Source organism: Triplophysa rosa, linkage group LG6 (assembly GCF_024868665.1).
Source record: "Triplophysa rosa linkage group LG6, Trosa_1v2, whole genome shotgun sequence".
NCBI classification, from domain to species: domain Eukaryota; kingdom Metazoa; phylum Chordata; class Actinopteri; order Cypriniformes; family Nemacheilidae; genus Triplophysa; species Triplophysa rosa.
Window position 1 is genome coordinate 11,541,848 of NC_079895.1, and position 11,116 is coordinate 11,552,963.

The following is an 11,116-nucleotide window of genomic DNA, read 5'->3' on the forward strand; positions in this document are numbered from 1 at the left end:
ATGATGACAAAATTTTCATTTTTGGGTGAACTATCCTTTTAATGTTGAGAGTCTGATGCCAAATTTAGTGGCTAGCCTATACGTTTTATACCATGTTTTAGTGTATCTCCCAAAGGCTATAAGCATATTCTGTAGTGGTGAAGAGAGAGACAGAGAGAGCAGAGGTGGAGAAGTGCATGATGAATGAAGAAGAGATGACTGATCGGATGACATGGGGCTGTAGGGTATATCTCCACTCCCACTGGTGAGCAACTGAGCTCTTATTACCCATCCAGCTCACAACACACACACACACACACACACACACACACACACACACACACACACACACACACACACACACACACACACGCATACTTTATTATACATACACACAAACAGCACCACATACAGCCCAAATTACACATTACAGACACGTATGCACACACACTAGTAGTTTACATCTGTGGGTCAATGTCAGAAGAAGCTGACGGCAAATGTGTTCATCAACACTCTTCATGAAATTGTCCTCCCTCCCATATCTTCATTTTTTTATACTTATGAATGTCACTATGGGGGTTGGGCAAAATTCAGAATTAGAGAACTGGCTGCCTTGCAAAGCTAAATTTCCCCAACAGGACGCTGAACTAGAATGACAGAACAATTTACTGCATTATGATGAAAAAAACAGAGGAATAACTCAAGAACAAAATGAGCAGGAACTTCTTGTAAGTCTGCATAATGTTGGATTTCTTTTGAAATGTGAATTTGTTTTTATTTACCATGTTCTATAAAACGTTCTTTGATTTTTTTATTGTCATCATAATATAAACAAAATATATTCTTATAGAAGGTATTTCAAACATTATTGTTTATGTATTATGGAAATATCCAGTATTTCAATGTAAAAGTTGAATTTCAATTATCCATCCTCAAAACCTTGGTCACCACACACAAACAGAATGCTCTACTTTAATCTGCGTTTCTCATTGGAGTGCATGTCCAGCTCGGCCTAAATGACATCTCATGCCCATTCCCAATCCCACTTCCCCTCTTTCTCCCATGTCTCCACATCTGTCTTTGTCAAAACTGAAAGTTGATTCATCTCCTCCAAATCACTCGTTCCCTCTCGCTTCTCAACCCCTAGGCAGCTCTGAAGAGAAAAGATCGAAATTAAGCAGAAGAAAGAGAGGCAAGAAAAGAAGAAATCGGGTGGATGTGACAGCTTCAGAAGAGAGATCAGAGGGCGGGCGTCCACTCATCCTGCCGGGCAGAAATGCAATATCTTACCTATACAACCTCTCCGTCACCATCGGCCCCAAATAGCACATAAAACCACTCAGCTGCGGAGAAATAAACTAACAACAGATGCAGCAAAAACAAGGTGTCAAGGGAAATGGTTTCATCAAGTCTAGCTCATAAAAATGGAATTTATGGACACAAGGTTTTCTCTTTTTTGTTGTTGCTCTGCAAGCGCTCTCTCTCTCTCTGATCGTACGGACCCCCTGTACTGACCAGCAAGCCTGTTCACGCCATCACTGCGGCTGTAATCAAGGCCAGGGTCGTAACTCACAGGGCAGCACAAAGAGAAATTGTGGCTGAATCCATTAAAAAAGGGGAAGAAAGCTTTGAAAGAAATCACACAGTGAGGTTTGAGTCTAGTAAAAATGTCCTGATAGACTTGTAACTCCTGCTTCACTCTCCTTTTCTTATGTTTCAATGTTCTGTGGGTTTGTCAAACTCATTATTTTTACACTCTCCTCATTTTTCTAACGCATTGGGACTATACTCTGAATTTATTGCTACTATATTGTATATTGCACTCTATATAGTGTGAATAAAGTGGGGTAAATGTTGGAGTGGGAAATTTAAGGGTAATCATTTGTCATTGTATATTATTTTAGTAGAAAAAGAAAAATTCCCCTAAATATTTAAAATTGCTATGACATAATACATACTATGACTATGAATTTACTGTATTGTATTTTGCATACTACTTCGAACACAATCTCACAGCAATTCTTAACTATTTTGGTGGCTAATTCATTAAATTAAATTATTAAATGATTATGTGGAACAGTACACCATTCAATGCATATACTTAAATACCTTATATTATAAAGAACTACAGTGTATTAAGACATTAGATTATGAAGTGTTATGTTTTTATTACCTTAGAATAAGCTATTTCTTTACACGGCGGCTCCCCTTGCATGGAATTGGCCATGTTGTATCTACAGTATCCCTAAATGCACAAACTGCTCTACAAAAACTCTAGTGTTTCATAAATAGGCTATCTCCTTCGGCAAAGAAGCAAAAATATGATGACTTCTTAGTTCTGCGTCAGCCACCTTAGTGCTTCGAAAGGGAGGGGGTGCATTGGTTGCAATTCGCTAACCGCTAAATGCCACTAAATTTCATACAATGGACCTTTAAATGCAGCGTTGTTGTTATGTGTTTTTATTACTTAAATGTACAAATCCGCCAGTTACTTGTAATTCAGTTAAATTCAGTTTCAAATTGTAAAAAGGTCAAGCCAACCGCACTACATTATGGGATACTGTGGCGTGTTCCACATAGTGTGCTCTGATTGCGTACTGCAGATTTTAGCAAACCTACTGTGCAAGGTCATTAGGGTATTCTATGCAAAATTTACATACTGCACACAGTTTACATAGCCTACTTAAAAGGATAAGTGTAATAGCATGCCATACTGCACATACCTCAAGTTTCAGAGCCCAAATTTTCGAGATGCCTCAAAGCAAGAGTCTGGCAGTGCACAGAAAATCCCACCTCCATCGTCTTCACGCCTCCTGTGAAGAATACACACATGCTCCACAATGCCCGGGAACTTTTTGCGTGCAGGGTCACATTCCATCAAGTCAAGGGGTGTTTGGATCTCAGCCTCCATTCTCCCCTCCAGGCCTAATATGTTCCTTCTCATTGATTAGACTTCTTCACTCAGCCAGACGCCCACAACACGGGCAAATAAAAACATCACTCTCTGCTGGTTATCAATTGGTCAAGAACAGCTGGGTCTGCATGGGAACATCTGCCGACACTTTATATTTATTTAAATATATTAATTTTCTCAAGCATGATTCTAAAAGAATAGCAAATATGATCAAATGTGCTGCACGAGGACATCAACCCTGTTCATAAAAACCCCAGCTCTCATGAGCATTGTATCATTTGGAAAGCCAACCTTCCCAGCATGCCTGTTAGTTATTAATACCTCATTGTTGGCTTTTTCTTGAGAGACCCAAGGAGGAAGATAAGAAGCATGCGTTCGCTCAAGACTCCCGAGCGAAAGGGGGGAAATGGTTCTGTCAACCCCCCACCCCCGCACGCCCCGATTTGACATGCAAATAAGAGCCTCATTTGCATCTACCTGACTAAACAAACTGGAATTAGAGGAGACAATCAGCACACATAAGAAGTGAGAAATTAGATCAGAAAACACCTCTCCCCAGGCTTATAAATAATTCAGCATTGTGTGTTTTAAGAACTAGCGCACTGGCTTTAAGAAGCTCTCGTGTTTGTGCTGATGCGATGAGATCCGTGCCGTAGTTTGACTGTAGTTCCGAAGGAAATCTTTACTTGCTGTGGTTACAGATGGTGACTCCTCGTGATGATCGGGGAAGCTGGGACGCAATTTTTCCGCATTGTGGTCATATGTATGCACACATGTGAGTGTAATCCGATGTTTCTTGCATGGGGAGATATTTTTGACCTGAAAATGAAGCTCCTGGATCGACGTAGACAGCCGTCAGCTTGCCGGCATGCTCTTAATTAGAAATCAGCATCCGTACGCCCGATCTACCTTGGCCGTGCTACACGGGACTTTATGCTAATGCAGCTCTGCTTTAAAGGAGCAGCTAACCCCCTCTTTGACAGAAAACACTCCTTGAATTGGAAAAAGAACAACAAGCAGGTGAAACTCACCTCTGAGGGCAACTCTAACACGGCTGGGCTGGGGTGAAAGGTCAAAGCTGATTGCCAGACCAAATGACTTAAATGATGACCACACAGGCGCTTTGGAAAGAGGAGCGAGGTGTCATGACAAACATAAGAGCACGCATATAAATGCCTCAAAGTTGCCCTTCGAAATGAATGCTTTAATAGTGTTCATCTAATGCACAATTTAGTTCCAAGATTCTTTGCAAAGCCTCAAAGTCCTTGAGTATAAAGAATGCACTAGGCTTATCAGGTGTACCGCGAGCTGTCAACAAGCATACACAGTAACAACTTTTTAGTTTATTTTCATACAGGTTTAGCAGCTAGTAGCGCTGTTGAACAAAACCAGCATAAGCTGGGTTAGGTATGTTTTGATGCTGGTTTGACCAGCTTAAACCAGCTAAGGACCAGCACATGACCAGCTGAAACCAGCACAAACCAGCATCAAAACATACCAAACCAGCATATGCTGGTTTTTCAACAGGGAGCTAGCTAGCTCCTTTGTATTATAGCTTTTTAAACTATATGGTACTGATCATTTTTAATGAACTACAGTATGTATGAAAGCTCTCTGGGATTCACTAGTTTGTTCAAGCTAAAAAAGCTGGGAATAAGTCACAAAAACCAAACAAGCTCATTTCACGTCATGAGAGCAAATTGACAGAATTAAATATGTAGACAAGATAAAAAAGTTTAAGAACCTACTGCAATACTTTCGTTTTGTTTCACTTTTTTGATGATGTTTTTCCTTCTGTCTTACCACCCCACGTTTGATGCTGCAGGCAGCGCTGGAAAACAAAACAGTCATTAAGAAAAGGAACTTGTTTCACCAAACTATAGGAATCCATCATACCGTGTGTCCCAGTTGTTGCCTGTGTGTCGCCTCACGCTCTCTGTATCTCTTTTTAATGTGAAATCCATGAACATCATGCGTCACTGAGAAGAAAAAGTTCCAACGATACATTGCATGATATACAGTATGTACAGTGAGGTCTAAAATAAGAACACATTAAAAAAAAAGTAAACAAAGTTTTACATGAAAAGAAAACAAATGCTATGATTTAAAATGAAGTATTTACACTCTAAAAATGTTGGGTTATTTTTAACCTAGCGTTGGGTCAAAAAGGGACATAACCAACCAATGGGTTCTAAATTAACCTATGCTGGGTTGTTTCAACCCAACATGCTGGGTTGTTTGAATCCATTGCTAGGGCAAATATAAAATTTTGGGGGGTTAATGTAATTAGTACATCCCTTTTAGACCCAATGCTGTGTTGAAAATAACGTAGGATTTTGCAAATTGTGACGTTGCCCAGTTTCTTTACAAAAGTTTCCTGAGGTAGCAATACGTCAAATTTAAATATTTAATTAAATCTCCATGATTAAAAAAACAATTTGCCATTAAATAACGTCCAATCTCTTCAAGTAACTTCCTGTCAAAAATATTTATTAACAAAGTAAAGTAAAAAAGCCAAAAAATGATATGGTCAAAAAACTGTATCAATACAATCGTTTTGATAAACCAGAGCCGTTGAGCGAGAGAGAGTCACGACAACGGAAATTCGAAATCTTTGCGTGTCACGTGATTCATGGAGCCTTCAGATAGTTCAAGGAAATTCTGTTTTCTCTTTAAATGCTTTATTTCTTTCCTTTTTTATTCATTTAATGACTTACGTCTTTAAATGGGTTAAAAGTTTGTCACAATCAGTCTGTTTAGCAGCAGCTCCATGCGTTACTAGTAACTTTCGGGAACTATTGAGAGACTCCATGAACTGCCATTGCTTTGAAAAAAACTGTTCCATTGGAGTCAACAGAGTTAACGCAACTCTCAATGGCTCTGTGATAAATTAAGTCATCTCGGGAAATGACATCACTATCATTAAGTTACCTAATTGGAGCCTCCAGAGTTTTTTATAGCAACTTTTCATTTAAATCATAGCTGATAATACTATTTGACATTTATGCTGCAGAGAAAAAGAAAACAGTTCTCAGGCATTTGGATATTTATTTACTTTCAGACAGGCCCCGGTTATAGACCCACTGGTACATATTAAAATTCCATACTGTAGCTCTGTTCTAAAAAAACGTTCTTTCAATTCTGCTGTTCCTTGGAAGAGATTATCTGTCCCCATCTCTGAGCATTTACCATTCCTCTCAGAGGAAAAGTTCAGCCACCTTTAAATTGCTAAATCACGCCCTGACTGGCTATAATCTCCCGTTTGCTTTTCTTTCCACATGGTGGCTTTAAATCCTACTCTACCCACCAGAGATGGCAGATGGGAACGTGGAGCTGCAAATTCTTGCCATCCCATCTTTCCTGGTCTTGTGGAGCAATCGTGCAGGCCAACCTCTGAAGAATCTTCCCCTGCTCGGTCTGTCTGCCACACTTGAGGATGTTCCAGCCTGCAGTGTGTGAGCACAACGGCCAGATGCTGTGCGATGTTTGAACACAACCTCATCGCTCCAACAGCAGAACAGGCTGGTCGCTACCCAGCGCCTTCAACAGGGCATCTTATTTCCTACAGACTCAACTGACCTCCAGTTACACACCATCTGTCCTCAACCAAGACAGCATGCGCTTTAATTCACTAAAGGCTGTTCTCCTCTTCAAATATGTACTCGGTGATTGGAAGCATTAGGAATTCAATTTAACAGAGGATGTTTGCTTAGGCATACACAATGCAATTTGAAGCTGAGACTTGTTTCCCTCACTGTGACTTCACAGTGGGTTACATCAGGATTGGGAAATTCCTGAAACGCTAGCGGTCAGAGAGAGGAGGTGGTGATCTGGATATTGTGACTCACGGTTACACGTTTCACAACAAAGGTTTAACTCCTGTTGTGATGGTAACAACAGATTCAAGATCCCATCCTCCTTTACTGGATTTGGCAGCTATTGTTAAGGAATCACAACAGTACAGTAATATGGGTTGCACAGGCAATTCTAAGACCAGTGGATATTCAGAGCTTAGCTCAGACATCCAGGGAATGCATTAAAAAAAAAAGAAGGTTCTAAAAGCGTTCGCCAAAGCAATGCTGTTCGTAGTAAAACATTATTTTACGAATATTCTTTTATGAACCATAAACGTTTTGCCTTAATCAATTCATTACAACATCGGAAGAATGTTCTTTGTTGTGGAAAAAGGTTCTTCAGGCTATAAAAAATAAGAAAGAAATGTTTCTTAAAATAACTTTTAAAGAACGGGTCTTTGAGGAACCAAAACTGGTTATTTTATGCCATCGCTGTATAACATTTGTAGCAACTTTTTAAGACTGTGCTGGCCCTTTTTTCACTATAGCTTTCCTATTGCTCAGTGGTTAGAGCATGGTAGCAACGCCAAGGTCATGGGTTCGGTCCCAGAGATTGCACATTCTAAGAAACAAATGTTTAGTATAATACAATACAAGTCGCTTTGGATAAAAGCGTCTGCCAAATGCATGAATTTAAATGTCAAATGGAATAAAGAATCTTCTGGCCAACAGAAAGCTTCTTTAGATATCAAAGGCTGTTTATGTAAATAGTTATTTTATAATCATTTGCTACACCTTTATTTTTAAGAATCATAATTTAGAATATGGTAAGCTTTATAATAAACATTTAAACATTACATTTACAAGAAATTACTTGAAGTAAATCTCTAAATATTCCTGAAGATATAATAAAAAATCCCACTAACCCTTAAGCCCCGGTAGGCCAGACAACTTCAAAAGAGCAGGAGTTAAAGGAATAAATCACCTGGTCCCCATTGACTTAAAGGAGTAGTTCACTTCAAAATGAAAATTCTGTCATCATTTACACGCCCTCTTGTCATTTCAAACCTGTATGACTTTCTTTCTTCTGCAGATCACAAAAGAAGATATTTTGAAAAATGTTGGTAACAGAACAGCACAGCCCCCCATTCACTTCTTTTGTAACCAATGCAAGTGAATGGGGGGCTGTTAACAACATTTTTCAAAATATCTTCTTTTGTGTTCTGCGGAAGAAAGTCATACAGGTTTGAAATGACAAGAGTACAAAAACAACAGAATTTTCATTTTAAAGGTGAACTACTCCTTTAACTATAGTAATCTTTATTCCTACTATGGAAGGGCAATGGGTAGCATTTTTCGGGTGAAATATTCCTTTAAAGAGAAAATCGAAAAATGAAAATTCTGAATTACTCACCCTCAAGTCGTTCAACAACCCTAGGACATATGTTCATCTCCGGAACACAAATTAAGATAGTTTTGAAGCGGTCCGGGACCTTTCTGACTCCTGCTTTGAATGTCAGTTACGTTGCTGCGGAGTTTCAGCTGAGTTTCCTTTTAAATGTTTTAATTGTCATGAGCATTTTTAAAAGCCATAGTTTAAAGTAGTGCTGTCAATCGATTAAAATTAATTGGATTAATCACACATTTTCTGTGATTAATCACGATTAATCACACATAACAATAATATTTTAAAATATACTTTTACATTTTAATAATTTCACAATTAATCTTCAAATTGATGTAGAAACAACATATTTCTTTAACAGCATCATTTTATGAATGAAAGAAAACATTTTGATATTAGTACTGTAACTGATGTCTCTATTAAATTGATTATTTTAACATTAATTAAAGCAATTCAACAATATAATTGAGAGCTATCATGAAATATACAGAAATTGAAGGAAGTTCTCAAACACTTTACAGTCTTTAATGCTAAATTATAAATTAAATGCAGAAGAATTCTCATTAAAGCTACAAAATCACATTGATTTCTTCTTTTATTTTGTTCTTTGATTAACATTAGTGACAGGAGTCACAGCAGCACGTTTAAGAACGTGGCCCCTTTAAGAGCTGTCTCAGTACACAGATCTGACCGTCACCGCACTCCCATTTTCACAACTCTTTGCATTCATTTAAGATTTTATTTTACACTTTGAAGTCTGTGCTTAAGAAAATGCTAGACAAAACGGGCTTTCTGACATAATCTTGTGTGGGTTTATCCATTCAAGCACGAAAGAGAACTTAACACGGATGCGCTGTCTGACAGAGATTCACCGACGCAGCCTTCAGCCCATGACTGTATACACCAGACTGGACCTCGCGTTGCGTTTTGCCGCGTCCCACAGTTTAGAAGCTGTCTATCTTCATTGAACGCGTCAAAGCAACCGTTTAAAATCGCGCTTAAGTGGTTTAAAAGCCTGTACACGAATAAGAGCGTGATTACATAATGTAACGCAAGACAAAGGATGTCAAAACAAACGGATGCTGCGTTAATTGCGATAAATATTTTTCACGCGTTAATTTGAAAAAATTAATCGCATGCGTTAACGCGTTAACGTTGACAGCCCTAGTTTAAAGTAATTTCAAATATGATCAAATATTACATTTAACTACATTTTCAAGATTTGCTCACCCTTATGTTTTTCCCAAAATTCCAAAGACAAGCTGAAAGTCATGAATGACAAAAATATTTTCTGGCTGAACTGTCCCTTTAAGCCTCAGAAGTCTGGCAGTGGAGTTAAACTAGAAAGGTGGGGCTGGATTTACAACTGGACATATAGTATGACGATATAAGCTTTATGTAACCAGACAGCCACAATGAGAGAAAACAAGGCACCAGCACACAACGAACCGCAGTAATTTTGTCCTGATCCCCCTCCTTCCCACACTAGTCAAAACAAAACAGAAACAGCTTGAAAGCCACGGAGGACTTTTAAAAATTTTTTCCCTTTGCTTGAATCCTTTCAACTGTAAGCAGCCAGCCATCCCAGCATATTTGCAATTTGACAGTGACAGAGTATTTCTTCAGTTTACAAACACACACTACTGGGAGAGGTTTCAAAGTGCACGTCGCTGTCGACAGCATTGTTACTGCAGAGCTCACATTATTCTGCGCATCTTCTCCCCGCTTCAACACCGCTGTCAATCTACCTTCTTGTCCTATGCTTTATTCATGGAGGGGAGGGGGTTGCGTGGGAGGCTCAGGGGGACACCGTTACCCAAACAATACAATGCATTATTTGCCTGATCAAACATTTGGGAGGCACCTTCATGCAATATGTAGCATAACGCATGTGCGACTTCGAAAACAAATGTGGCGCTTGTCCCATATCTTGCAAAGGTTCGACACATGGATGTCAGGACACGGAAGGCAGTGTGTGTCACTGTCATCAACACAGCTCCAGATGGAGGTGTTAAAGTAGCTGCAGATGCAAAACTGACAAATAGTTACCCACACCCCTCCTGTATCATTTAAATTCATGTGAGAGGTGAACACAGCTGAGGGCGATGGCTAACCTTTCAAGTGACCACTTACATTTATCACACTATGTGTGTTTCGTAAGTCTGATAGCCCATGATTAACAGCTCACATCCCTGTGATGTTTTTAAAATGATGCCTGTTATGAGGTCCACAATAGCGCCCGCAAATTTATCTGGATATGAAGCTAAATGAGTATGAAAATGACATCTGATCTGAATTTACATCACGCTCCTTTGAGTCCGATGTAACTCAAAACAGCAAATTCCAAATGTATAAAAATACAGTTCAAGTTTCATATGATATTGCAGACACACAGCCTCTTGCATTGTTTTGTGTTTGTTTTTTTAAGTTCACCTTAACAACAGTGGGCTCACAAGCTACTTACTATATAGTAAGTGGCTTCATATTATCCATATTATTGCAAACACTTAAGAGAAGTTGAGCAATATTGGATTATTTGTTCATCATCTCTTTCTGGAAAACACATCCTTTTATGTGCAGTTGTGCAAGTCTGAGTGAGTAACGTTCAGGAAAGTCTCACCTGGATGAGGATGTGATTGCTGTAAGTGTCTGGCTGACTCAAGGCCGTTGCTCAAGAGCATAGGCAGGTGGAAAATAAAATATAGGTCTGTGTTTGCGCAATATGGGCAGCCGTGTTTTTAGTTTACTCTCTTTAATTAAAGAGTTTTGTGTGAGGGTAAAACTTTGAGTAATTGAGTTGGGAGTTGAGGTTGTCGGGCTGGAGGTGTATGTAATGACACAGGTAAAGCCTTTAGAGATCAAGATTGTAGGGTTTAAATCAGCAGTGAGGAAAACGGAGCAATTTTAACTTAGAACTAAAAATAAAGGCATTAACTTTAAAAAACAATTTCAAATTACCAAAAGGCCAATTTACGTTTTAAGTTGATTTTTTGAATCGACAATTCTTTTGACGTTGTTGTGGCT